The sequence below is a fragment of the Crinia signifera genome, chromosome 1 (genome assembly GCF_055691185.1).
Source record: "Crinia signifera chromosome 1, ASM5569118v1, whole genome shotgun sequence".
Lineage (NCBI taxonomy): Eukaryota > Metazoa > Chordata > Amphibia > Anura > Myobatrachidae > Crinia > Crinia signifera.
Window position 1 is genome coordinate 282,640,559 of NC_139217.1, and position 14,242 is coordinate 282,654,800.

The 14,242-nt window shown below is 44.0% G+C and overlaps 1 protein-coding gene across 1 annotated transcript in view; it reads left to right on the forward strand.

Annotated features, from left to right (window-relative positions):
• TMEM38B (transmembrane protein 38B) overlaps nucleotides 1-14,242 on the forward strand; it is a 68,777-nt gene that overhangs the window by 37,836 nt on the left and 16,699 nt on the right. The gene's annotated exons all lie outside the window — the stretch shown is intronic.

Sequence of the window (14,242 nt, forward strand, 5' to 3'; positions counted from 1 at the left end):
TAAATGGCACAAGCACATGCACGCTCTGTGTGCGCCGAAGTCGCACCCGCGGACCATAAGAAATCTAGTAGCAGATCAGGAGAAACACTGAATGTAAGAGTGCAACTTGTTGTTTGATGCAAACGGGGCAAGAGGGTGTATCTGAGGAAAAGAGGATGGAAATTAAGGCGTAGTGGGGTTGTGTCATTGAGAAAAAGGAGTTTAAAATTAATTCTAAGTTATATACATGTGAGTAAGCCAGTGTTGTGACTGACAGGGAGGGGTGGCAATGAAGTAAAAAAATATATATGGGAGAGTAAAGCTGGCCATACACTACTTCGATGTGTTGCAGCAGTATGAGGCAAACCGACCCCTTTGAGCCTCCCGGGACCTTCCCTGGCAGCTGGATTGCATGCTATACATTGCAAGCAGTCCCTTCACATGCAATGTATTGCATGTGTCCTCGTTCCCCACCACCGGGTGGAGGGTGGGTCAGAGTCTGAATTGCAGGTTTGACCTCTGGATCCCAACCGATGCACACGGGATCATGCATTGGATCAGATGTCAAACACATACGACTTGGGCCCATTTCTTGGTCCCATCCGTCGGAATTGTGTTAAATCAGCTCAAATCGGACTAGTGCATGGGGGCCTTTAGGAGGCAGGATTTAGAAAAGACAGATGGGAATATGTTACAACAGAGGTTACAAAACTGGGTCCTAAAGGCACCCCAACAGCCCAGGTTTTAACTAAAACCTGCAGATATTAATGAGCAATACCAATGGTTCATCTTATTCAAAATGTAGTAATCTATAAAATGTAAAATAGAACACTAGCTGGTATATATAATAATATACTTCAGATATTATGTAGCAGTATTCTGATTACAATTAATACAACAATGTATCAGAGCCTTATGTTGGTGGCATATGATAAAAAAACCCAGTTGCGTTTGATCCTAAATGCATGCTTGCAAAGGTGTGTTTCTAATATAGAGACAGAGTAGTCAGCATGCACAATCAGGGTATCCGTCTCTACCGGGATTTGTAGTGTGTGACAGAGATCATAGTCCAACCAGAAGTACCCACTACAATATAATACTCACTAGGAAGTAGTGGGTCTGGTATACACATCTGTTCCTTATCTCTGTTGAATGTTAATGGAGCTGCTTAATTGAAGCTGGTGTCTTTTATACTTGCTGTGGGCTCTTGCGGATGTCTCTGCAGATTGATTTCTCACGTTCCACTCTTAATTACTGCACTGGGCAGAGGTGAAGCAGTAGATTGCCACGCTGAGCCTAGAAGGTAGCCGCGCTGACCGGAGATCAATGAATCCAAATAGAGATTAGTCCCGGTGATCGTGCAAAGTCCAAAATCAAAGTCCTTAACCCCTTTGTCACGCTTATGTGACTTTCTCAAAATATGTGGCTTTCACTAGAACATAATTATATTTACTCCTCTCTAGAGCACCTACTGTATATGTAATCATCCTACAGTATATAGTTGCTTTAATTAGCTCTCCGGGATACAAACCCTGCCAATTAAAAGCCCCACCAGAATTATTGTTCGTTACCATAACTGTCTGTAATTAAGGTACTCTTTACTTAGCACGGTGCCCATCGCGGGCATTGAATGCACTAAAAAATCGGGTGCGACGCGATGCCCGCGATTTCCCATAGGGAACAATGTTAAATGTCTCAATTGACCTGATTTTCCTGTTCAATGCCTCAATTGACCCGATTTTTCCATAGGAAACAATGTTAAATGGCCCACAGAGGCCAAATAGCCACCCTAAAGTGTGAAATGGCCCCCACAATTGTTAACGCCACCCCACGATCAACGTGAACCCGAAGCGTGGCGAGCGCAGCGAGCCCGCGAGGGGCAGCGTTACGCGTCCTACGACCTTTTCATACCCCCACTATCCACGTCGGCGTGGAGTTGAGAATAGAATAGTGTGGCGAGCCCGAAGCGTGGCGAGCGGACGCGGATACCTGTGAAGCCCGCGAAGGGACGTGTTTACCTGTGAAGGTATCCGCGTCCCCTCGCGGGGCTCGCCACGCTTCGGGCTTGGTGGCTCGCTGCGCTCGCCACACTATTCTATTCTCAACTCCACGCCGACGTGGATAGTGGGGGTATAATAAAGGTCGTAGGACGCGTACCGCCGCCCCTCGCGGGCTCGCAGCGCTCGCCACGCTTCGGGTTCACGTTTATCGTGGGGTGGCGTTAACAATTGTGGGGGCCATTTCACACTTTAGGGTGGCTATTTGGCCTCTGTGGGCCATTTAACATTGTTTCCTATGGAAAAATCGGGTCAATTGAGGCATTGAACATGAAAATCGGGTCAATTGAGACATTTAACATTGGGCCTTATTTTGGTTCACTCTTTCTGACAAAATTCTTCTTAGATGGACAAAATTATGTGCACTGCAGGGGGGCAAATGTAAAATGTGCAGAGAGAATTAGATTTGGGTGAGTTATTTTGTTTCTGTGCAGGGTAAATACAGACTGCTTTATTTTTACACTGCAATATAGATCTCACTTTGAAGTAAAACCCCACCCAAATCTAACTCTCTCTGCACAAGTAACATGTGCCCCACCCGCAGTGCACATGGTTTTGTCCATCTAAGAAGGATTTTGTCAGAAAGAGTGAACCAAAATAAGGCCCATTGTTCCCTATGGGAAATCGCGGGCATCGCGTCGGTCGCGTCGCACCCGATTTTTAGTGCATTCAATGCCCGTGATTTTTTTACCTGCGATGCCCACGATCAAAATCGTGGGCGCCGTGCTAGGTAAAGAGTACCGTAATTAAATTTAACTCTAACTTCATATGAATATATTGTCATTTTTAATAAATAAAAATGAATAAAAATAATGCATCATGAATAACCAAAAAGTTAGTAACCTTTTACGAATTACATTTAAGTAATGGAGGAAATTAAGGCCAGGTGATGCACTGTATTATTTCATCCTCACATAGGGCCTTATTCTAGTTCACTCTTTCTGACAAAATCCTTTTTAGATGGACAAAACCATGTGCACTGCAGGTGGGGCAGATGTTACTTGTGCAGAGAGAATTCGATTTGGGTGGGGTTTTGCTTCAAAGTGAGATCTATATTGCAGTGTAAAAATAAAGCAGTCAGTATTTACCCTGCACAGAAACAAAATAACTCACCCAAATCTAACTCTCTCTGCACATTTTACATCTGCCCCCCTGCAGTGCACATGGTTTTGTCAATCTAAGAAGGATTTTGTCAGAAAGAGTGAACTAGAATAAGGCCCACAGTGCTATTGAATCTATAAAAAAAGCAAAACCTTCTGGAGTAGTGGTCATGTATTTTTTATTTTTAAGCTTTAACAAGAAATCCAAGGGTGATAAGGAGAGATAAACGCCCAATCAGCTCCTTACTGCCATGTTACAGGCTGTGTTTGAAGTCAGTTAGGAGCTGATTGGCTGGACGTTTATCTCTCCTAATCACCCTTAAATTTTTCTATTGTTAAGGCTTAATACATCTGCCCCATAATCTGATTGGTTGCTATGGGCAACATCCCATCTTCAATAGAACTTCAATAGAACTCCTAACAGTAAATTTACCCCACAGTTTGCAAAATGGCATCTGAATGAAACCGGACTAATGAAAGTTTGGATTTCTACCTGTTTCAGTAAGAAGTATTTGGATTGCGAAGTTCCAAAAGGGCTTGTATCTTATCATTGCTTGTTGATACATCCTTAAATTGCCTTCTGTTATAGGTACTATAAACATTGATTTATTATGTGCACATGGTTCGATTTTTTTATTTTTTTTTGCCCAGAACCATACAATTTTGACTATCTTCACTTGCGATTTTGACTATGTGATATTTTGACTATGGCCAAATACATTACAAGGGACATAGTCAAAATTGCCTTGCCTGCACAGTCTTTTTATCCATGCAATACCTTGAAGGGCCGCACATCGGTATCGCAAGCAGGTAAAACATTGTGAGATAACTTTTTATACGATTTTGATTAAATATTCAAAATTATTGGCCAAATTCACGTGCGAGCGGCATGTGTCAATGAATAACCTTATTTTCTAAAATAGTTATTGCTCGGCTCCCATATGGGATAGGCTGATGGTTAATATACCTAAACTTTCCTCGAGAATTACGCTACTAATACCCCATTCACAACTAGAAGCAAATTACTGGGATAAAGCTTTTCAACAAGGTAATTTGCTGAATAACCTGGGTTTTTCTTCGGTGTGAAAGGGTCAACCCGGGTCTTAAATCCTGTCCCGAGTCGCCGGCGGTGGTGTGAAAGGGGTATTAATATTGAAAACTGCACAAAAATCTGTCCAGCTGTATTTGAGATCAGCACATTCAGACTGACGCACTTCATGGACTTATACTACGGTTTCAATAGGACAAATATGTTCAGGGTCAAACACAATTCAAATTCTACAATAAAAGACTTGATGAGAACTAGATGATTGATAGGAATCTTAACTGCTGGTGCATAAGTGCGGCACCTGACTTGCATTTATCATATATCAATGCATATTAAAATAAGACCAATTATGCTGTGTCAGAGACAGTTTGCATCTGCAGCCAGAGACTACTTTACCTGTCTATAAAGTAGGTTAACATATTTGTGCTGACAGTTGTACTAAGTAGTCTGCTTCGTTTTATACAAAAATATATGGGCACATTATTATTATTATTATTATTATTATTATTATTATTATTATCCTTTTCTTTATATGGCTCCACAAGGTATCCACAGAGCCCTATTACATTACAGAGTACATAAACGGTACTTGTGTATTAGCACGGCACCCGATTTTACTACGTATGCAAACATAGTGAAATCGCATCGCATGTCGTTATGGTATGGCATGCGATGCAATTTTGACTCTTATAATGGCATTTAATGTACTGTAGCATTAAATGACATATAATGTCATTTATTAAGCCCCCCCCCCCCCCAGTATCGACGTGATCCCAAAGCGTGGCGAGCGTCGGCGGTACGCGTCCGACCGACCTTTTCATACCCTCAATATCCATGTCGGCGTGGAATTGTCTTTATATAGTGTGACGAGCGCGCACCAAGCCCGAGCGTGGCGAGCGGACGTGTATTATGTTACATGTATTACACGTCCGCTCGCCACGCTTCGGGCTCGCTGCGCTCGCCACATTATATAAAATCAACTGCAAGCCGACGTGGATAGTGGGGGTATGAAAAGGTCGCATACCGCCACCCCTCTGGGGGGGGGGCTTTGGGGGGCAAAATAAATTACATTAAATGTCATTTTACCAATAAATGGCATTATTCTAGGTTCCATCAGAACCGATATCTCATCGCATCCCATGCCATACAATAATGACATGCGATGCGATTTTTTTATCGCATCCTATCTTTTTAATGGATTCACTGAAACAGAGCAGTGAATACATTAGATAGGAAAATCTCATTGCATTGCATCGCATCGCTAATATGGCATGCGATGCGATTTCACTACAGTGAATAGCCCTCTACGCAAATGGAGTACTGGGCGCCATGATAATACACAAGTACCAAATAAACAAATAAGAAAAACAAGAAAACAGTGATCTACAGTTTGTGTTTTAGTGATGTCCAGACTGCACAGACTGTAAATTCAAATATTTCCTCAAGTATGGATATAAACTGTGATTAGGGACTGTGCATCTAAAGCATTTTTTCCCAAACCCAACCCTTGTTGCTCACTCACAGGTCAACTATAACTTACATACATATAAAGAGTTCATTGGTTGGTTATATAATCAAAACACTCATGTAACATTGGTAAAGTTAGCTGAATCTGACTTTTTAATGAGTAAAAGATTTTTTCAGTGTGTCATTTTCTTCAACTACTGTGCCACCTGCTGGTATTTGGCTGTTATAGCAGACATGTTTATTGTAATGAAGAAGAATGTGTGTACTAGAAATACTACACTGCTTGCCGTATGCTGAGAATAAGGAACAAAACAATAAACCACAAAGTCTAATGTAAACGGATATTTATAAGTGTATCTGTCACCCAAGCATTACTACACATAAAACAGACAACATAACTAAACAAGTTAGATTAATGATGGTACTTGGCTAGTAAAGTTGTCATTTTTCAGGAAGTTCTATATATTCTAAACATTTGAGTTATCCTATGAAGGTGTGTGCACTCCTGAGAACCTTTGGGACCTCCACTAAATGCAGGAAGTCTGCCAGCTTTCAACATGTTGGCTCTGTACAAACCCATAAGACTGTGTCATAGGCATTGTAGCACAAAACCGCTAATGTTTAAATAATGCCATAGGCCATCACTAGAGTGATATGTACCAAGACAATATGCCAACAGACAGGTCAACATATCATATCTTACGGAAGTAAGGAACGATCCCATGTTCTATCCTTTATTACACTGCACGGCTTAGCGTGCAATATTGTATGGTTGGCCATGCACATATTGCATGCGCCCACGGGAGCATAAAGCCTAGCCTTACATACCAAACAATCTGGTTGATCTGTCCTTTAGATTTGTCCTGAAGCGACATATCGATTTAAGATTGCTCTAGTGTGATCCATCCTGACATGTTTTACCAGAAAGCACTAAACTGAGGAGGAGAGCATGCATACATCATCTATTCACAGGGGGTCAGCATTGCACCACACATTTTGACACCCATAGGACACTGTGAGCAATCCGGCTTCTCCCTGCATGCTGCAATCGCCATTACTCAGCACAGACACTCCTCAGCGGAGTATATATAATGTACAATGTTTTATATATATATATATATATATATATATATATATATATTGTAAACTTGATAACCAGCTTCTCAATCTGGGAGCTCAGGTTAAGGGTGTGCTGGTCCCCTTAGTGTCTCTGAGTCCTAACCCCACATGCTTGTTAAGCATTTGTGCACACATTACAAGTTGTAGATAACTGCACATAGTTATACACTTTCACACTGTACTTTACTACATTGTTTGTGTAAGTGTGGTGGTTAAAATCTCCATATAATGAGAAAGTTAACCTGTATGATGATTTGCAGTGCAAAATTCACCCCTGCATCTACCTCACAGGTCACTTGTAAGCAATGCATGTCACCACAGCTCAGTGGTGTGTCCCCACAACTCAGTGGGGTGTCACAGGAGGAGTCTCAAGAGCCTGCATGGGCGAGCAGCATAAAATGTATGCTAGAGAATGTGTCCTCCCCGCTTGCTGCTAATACACAGCAGGCTAAGAAGGTGCAACAGGATTTATCCATCCTGTCAGCCAGAGTGGATATCCTCACTCCCATGCGTCAAAACGCCCTGTACTAGCTAGTTGGATGGCTAAGTCCATTTACACTTGGCATCCCAGATGCAGGAAGGTTTGCTTGGAGACATGCCCGTGGCACAGGTTGTATAAAAACTGCCCCGGATACAAGATACAGCTAGGGTGCTTTGTAAAGCACTGAAGGAGCAGGCGCTATAAATGCACGCAATTCAGCCATGGTAGTGTCAGCCCGCAGGGCTCTGTGGTTGCGTCAGTAGTTCGCAGATGCAGACTCAAAGCACAGTGTGGAGAGCCTTCCTTTTACAGGGAAGAAACTGCTTGGGAGTGAGTTAGATGAGTTGATTTCAAAAGCTAAGGCTGGGAAATCTACATTTCTCCCGACAGCGTTCACACATGTCCGAAGTACCTTTTCAGAGCCGAGCCAACATTCCTTTCGGGCCACCAGATTCCGCCCTAAGGCCAGAGGTGCCTCCAATGCAAACAAAGGCATGTGGGGCAAGTTCAGAAAGGCTAAGGCCTCTGCACCTCATGACCATAGCTTTAGTGCAGCTGTGCCAAAGGCTTCTGCATGACTGTTTTCACCCACCACGAGAGACGCTAGAGGTGGGAGCTTGGCTGACACACTTCACTCACTGGTGGGATGCCTCCTGCCTAGATTCCTGGGTCAGGGATCTTATTTCACATTGCTACAAGCTGGAGTTGGACAGAACGCTCCCCCAGAGATATTTCAGGTCGGGACTACCAGCAGCTGTGGAGAATCAGGTGATTCTCAAGCAGGCAATTCAAAAGCTAGTCCAATCTCAGGTGATTATACCTGTCCCAGTACTGGAACAAGGTCAGGGATAATTACTCCAACCTGTTTGTGGTACCGAAACCGGGAGGCTTGATGACACCAATCCTCAATCTGAAATCCTTGAACCCTTTCCCGAGGGTGTTCAAATTCAGGATGGGGTCATTGCAGGCAGTAATCGCAAGCTTGGAGGAAGGAGAGTTCCTCGCTTCCCTCTACGTGATAGATGCCTACCTTCACAATTCGGTTTGGCCCCTGCACCAGGTGTATCTAAGATTTGCTCTAAGAGATGAACATTTTCAGTTCCAGGCCCTACCTTTTGGCCTGTTTACAGCTCCATGCATTTTCACAAAGGTAATGGTGGAAATGATGTTTAAACTCAGTACACATGGGATAAACATCATCCCATACCTGGACGACCTGCTGATAAAAGACTCGGTCGGAGGAAAGATTGCTAAATGCAATCAATATCACCATGCAGGTGCTTTCAAACCACGGCTGGATTTTGAATCTACCAAAGTCCACACTTGTGCCGGCCCAACGTCTCCAGTTCTTTGAGATTACTCTGGATACGGTGGAACAAAAGGTGTTCCTTTCGGAGGACAAAGTGATAGCACTTCAACTACTGATAGTGAAAGTACTTGCACCAATCCAGGTATCAGTGCATCAGGTTACTGGACAAGATGGTGGCTTCCTTCGAGGCAATCTAATTCAGGAGGTTCCACTCCAGAGTTTTCCAATTGGACCTGCTGAGCAAGTGGTCAGGTTCTCACCTCCAAATGCACAGGAAGATACGTCTGTTATCTCAAGCCAGGATGTCTCTACAGTAGTGGCTTCAGTCTCCAAACCTGTTGGTGGGCCGGAGTTTCAGGATCCGGGACTGGATTCTCCTCACAAGGGACGCCAGCCTCATGGGTTGGGGAACAGTGATGCAAGGGGTACACTTCCAGGGCAAATGGTCCCTCTGGTAATCCACATTGCACATAAACAATTTGGAATTGAGAGCAATGTATTATGCTCTTCTGCAGGCTTATCCTCTGATGAAGGACCATGCGATACAGGTCCAGTCGGACAACGCAACAATGGTTTACATCAACCATCAGGGAAGAACAAAGAACAAGGCCTGCATGAGAGAAGTAACCTTTCATGGGCGGAGATTCATGCAAAGGCAATATCGTCCATCTTTATTCCAGGAGTAGACAACTGGGAGGCAGACATCCTCAGTTGCCACGACCTCCACCCCGGGGAATGGGGTTTGAATCCCCAGGTGTTTGCAAGCATTGTGGATCTGTGGGGAATTTCACAGATAGACCTTATGGTGTCCAGGCTCAACAAAAAGGTCGACAGATATTGCTCAAGGACCAGGGATCCCCAGGCTGAAGCCGTAGATGCCCTGACGAAAACCTGGTTGTATGATCTGATATATCTTTTTCCTCCCTTTCCCTTGCTTGTAAGGGTGTTAAAGAAGGTTTGAAGCCAAACAGCGGAGGTGTTTCTGGTGGCACCAGACTGGCCTCGAAGGGCGTAGTATGCGGATCTTCAGGCCATTATAGTGGAAGACCCTTGACGTCTATTTCTCATAAAAGACCTACTCTTGCAAGGTCCATTCGTCTACCAGGACTTAGGGTGACTTAGGCCCTTATTCTGATCTGTGCGGCCAGATCAGAATATGCGGCCAGGACCGTGCAGGCGAATCCCCGCCTTCCATACGGATCGCCACCTCCGTCCGTACGCGGATATGTGGCGGTCCGCATGAAAGTGGACGGGGATACGCCTCCTCCATCTTGGGAGCAGCCCCTGCATTCGATGGTCGCCGAACATCGAATGCAGGGCCGCACGCTCCACCAGCGCCCGCCACCCTAGACCACACGGACACTTGTCCGTATGAAATCATGTATGGGGGCGGGCAGCTGACATCCGGCGATGTCAGATGCCCGCCCCCTACACATGCGTCACGGCTTCATTACCATGCATACGCCCTGCGTTTGCATGGGAACGCCCATGAAACGCGGGGCGTATGCATAGGGTAATGAGGCTAAGTAGCCCTTCACGCCCCTCTCCGCCCCCTGTGCGGCGTGTAAAGAATAGGTACGGCGAAACCGCCTGCACATGCGCAGAGTGACCTCTGCACATGCGCAGTCGGAAACCATCGGCGATACGACCGCATGCGGAAAAATCCGCACCGATCAGAATAAGGGCCTTAGTTTGACAGCCTGAAGGTTTAGCGGCAAATTTTAGCCTACAAGGGGTTACATACCTCAGTGATCTCTACCATGACCCATGCTAGAATACCGGTGACTGCATCCTACTACCATCATATCTGGAGAAAATACGTGGCTTGGTGTGAAAAGGAAAAATTTCCACTAACAGATTTTAAACTGGACCGTTTCCTGCAGTTTCTGCAGGCTGGTTTAGACTTGGGCCTAAGTCTGGGATCTTTAAAGGTTCAAATCTATATTCAAAGTACCTCACATGGAAGACGGTGGTACTGTTTGGCCCTGGCCTTAGCTAGATGTGTGTTAGAGTTGGGTGCCTTTTCATGCAGGAGCCCTTATTTCGTGTTTCATGAGGATAGGGCGGAGCTTAGGACGAATTAGCAGTTTCTGCCGAAGGCGGTTTCGGCATTCCATCTGAACCAGCCCATTGTGGTTCCTTCGAGTGTGGCTCATCCTGGGATTCCTGAATCCTTGGATGTCTTTCGAATGCTTAGGGTGTAGGTCAAAAGAACTGCTTGTGTCCGCAAGACAGATTGTCTTTTCGTGCTATACAATGCACAGAAAAAGGGTTTCCCGGCTCCGAAGCAATCGATTGCCCATGTGATTTGTTCAATTATTACTGACTCCATTGAAGGCACTCTCTACAAGAGCAGTGGGCGCATTCGGGGTGGCTGCTCAGGGTGTTTCAGCATTGCAGCTATGTAGACCTACTGGTCTGGTCAATATACTTTTGTAAAATTTTACAAATTTGACGCTGCAGCCAAAGTGGATTCCCAGTTTGGGCAGACGGTGCTGTAGCAGTCTCTTTGGGACATCCTCATCGTATTGAGACCCCAGTATCCCATATGGATTTTAATTACCTACTGGTAAATCCTTTGCTTGTAGTCCATATGGGGTACTAGGCGCCCACCTCCGTACGGAGTTCTTACTGTATCTGGTCGTCACTGAGTTGTTTGAGTGACGTTGTTAACCTGTTACCAATGTTGTCACTGTTGTGACTATATGTTATAAGTGTTAACAAGTTATGTTACCAGTTCTTATTGTTTGAGGTGTGCTGGTATGAATCTCACCACATATAATGTATCACATATTCTTTTTCTCACATACGTTCATCCTCCTTCGGGCACAGTTTTCCTTAACTGGCTGTAGGTGGGGATGTAGAGGGGAGGAGCAAGTTCACTCATTCTGAAGAAAGTTTTATATGTGCCTGTCTCCTGCGTATGACTCTCTATTCCCCATTGTATTGAGACTTCAGTATCCCATATGGACTACGAGAAAAGGATTTAACGGTAGTTAATTAAAATCCTATTTTTGTATCATTATTTCCCTCCCACTAATTTTCCTTTGTGATACAGCAAAACTTGATTGATTAAAGAAACAAATCAAATTTTAAGTGCTATGGTGACTTTTTTTAATGTAGTTCAACCTTGCCCTGTTGAATATCTTCTATATAATATACAGTATATGTTTGTTATATTAAAGCTGGCTTATACAATTAGTGGAGTTGTGCCACCAAACAGCCTGTGATGTGCAAATAATCCACCTTTTTTACTGCAGGCTCAGCTAATTTTGCAGTGCACCTATATGGAGCGTGAGGGGAAATTAGTAATATATCACAGCATGCTGTTTTGGAGAGAGAATCAGATGCTAATTGAATAGCCCCCATAAAGTCTGCAGTACAAAACATCTGTGCAGTTCAGATAACAATTTAAAGACAGAGTTCTTAAATGTTATCTGTTACTAGCAGCTTCCTTCCTGCTTAGGTTCCTGGGACTTATCTGCTGAACCATGAATGTATTGCTTATAGTGTATCCAACAAACTGAGCAGTTAATGCTATAGCAGTAGCCTTTACAGTAGCTAGTGGTATTGTGATGTAAGATAATGGCTTTGTGAAATATAGGTATTTGGCCATGAGAGTAGACCTATAGAGTACAAGCCTGAATAGATTCTACAGTGGAAGTCTGCCCCTATGTCTATAAAATTGACAATCCGTACTGTGCCTTTGTGCAGAGTAATTCTGTGTACACACGGTACAATTTGACGTTCAATTTTGACATACATTTCATACTATCTACATTAAAGCTGCACTATATAGTCATTGGAGCACTGTCTATTTGGCTTATCAATTTCAGCTGAACGGGAGTGCGCATCACCATCGAATTGGCATAGAAATCTTAGAACATGTTCTATCTCAATTCGATGTCTATACGATACTGATTTGATTTGGACTATATAGTCAAAATTGAAGGTTAAATTGCATCTATTGTACACACCATTAGTCGAATAGCAAAAAAATCTCACCGTGTGTACACACCATTAGACCTGCAGACTTATGGTGTGTACACACAGTACAATCCAGCATGAGATTTTGACTATATAGTCAAAATTGCATTGGGATCGCATGCAGATTACACAAGTTTCTGACCTTGCGATCCCGGGACAGCACACATCGAAACCCAGATAGACAGGGCAGCAATGACTATATAGTAGAAATCTAGTGCAGATAGCATGAACTGGATGTATATAGCACATGTTAGCAAAAATTGCATAGCAAGTCAAATAGCAAAGGAATCTCACTGTGTGTACACACCATAATATTCAATGGCTATGCAATATTTGCTAACTCATGTGCTATTTATATACAATCCATACTATTTGCATTCTATCTGCACTATAGTCATTGTTGCACTGTCTATTGGCTTTTTGATTTCAGCTGAACAGCAGCGTGCATCAGCATTTTGATTTGTTTTATCTTGATTATATATATTTTTTTAAACATTACTTTATTGCTCCCTTCAAACAAATGTAATGGTTAATTGTTAAAGTGTAGAAAGCAATAAAGAAAGTATACACAATTACATAGTAGAATTACACAGAAAGAAATAGAGAGAGAGAAATAGAGAGCGCACACTTAAACAACACAACGTAACTCCAAGTCAATCACACTTCTGTGAAATCAAACTGTCCACTTAGGAAGCAACACTGTTTGACAATCAATCTCACATGCTGTTGTGCAAATGGAATAGACAACAGGTGAAAATTATAGGCAATTAGCAAGACACCCCCAATAAAGGAGTTGTTCTGCAGGTGGTGACCACAGACCACTTCTCAGCTCCTATGCTTTCTGGCTGATATTTTGGTTAATTTTGAAAGCTGGTGGTGCTTTCACTCTAATGGTAGCATGAGACAGAGTCTACAACCCACACAAGTGGCTCAGGTAGTGCAGCTCATTCAGGATGGCACATCAATGCGAGCTATGGCAAGAAGGTTTGCTGTGTCTGTCAGCGTAGTGTCCAGAGCATGGAGGCGCTACCAGGAGACAGGCCAGTACATCCGGAGATGTGGAGGAGGCCATAGGAGGGCAACAACCCAGCAGCAGGACCGCTACCTCTGCCTTTATGCAAGGAGGAACAGGAGGAGCACTGCCAGAGCCCTGCAAAATGACCTCCAGCAGGCTACGAATGTGCATTTGTCTACTCAAACGGTCAGGAACAGACTCCATGAGGGTGGTATGAGGGCCTGACGTCCACAGGTGGGGGTTGTCCTTACAGCCCAACACCGTGCAGGATGTTTGGCATTTGCCAGAGAACACCAAGATTGGCAAATTCGCCTTGTGCTCTTTACAGATGAAACTAGGTTCACACTGAGCACATGACAGACGTGACAGAGGGGTTTATTCTGGTTCGGGCGGCTGGGCCGTAAGCGTACGTTCCAGGATTTTTTTTGATCTGCGCATGCGTACCTTCCGCAATACGCAGGCGCGAGGACTCCACAACGCTCGCGGATGGTTCTTTCTGTGCGAAAAAACCTGTCCGCAAGAGTACGGTCATAGTGGGCGGCATAGGGGCGTGTTGAGGGCAGCGGCCGAAATAATGAGGGAAACTGGGCGTAAACATGGGCGTACACGGGGGTGTGCACAAAAAATGTAAGGAGCTACTACCGCTCGATCGGCAAAAGCACCGTGCATTTCGGACACAT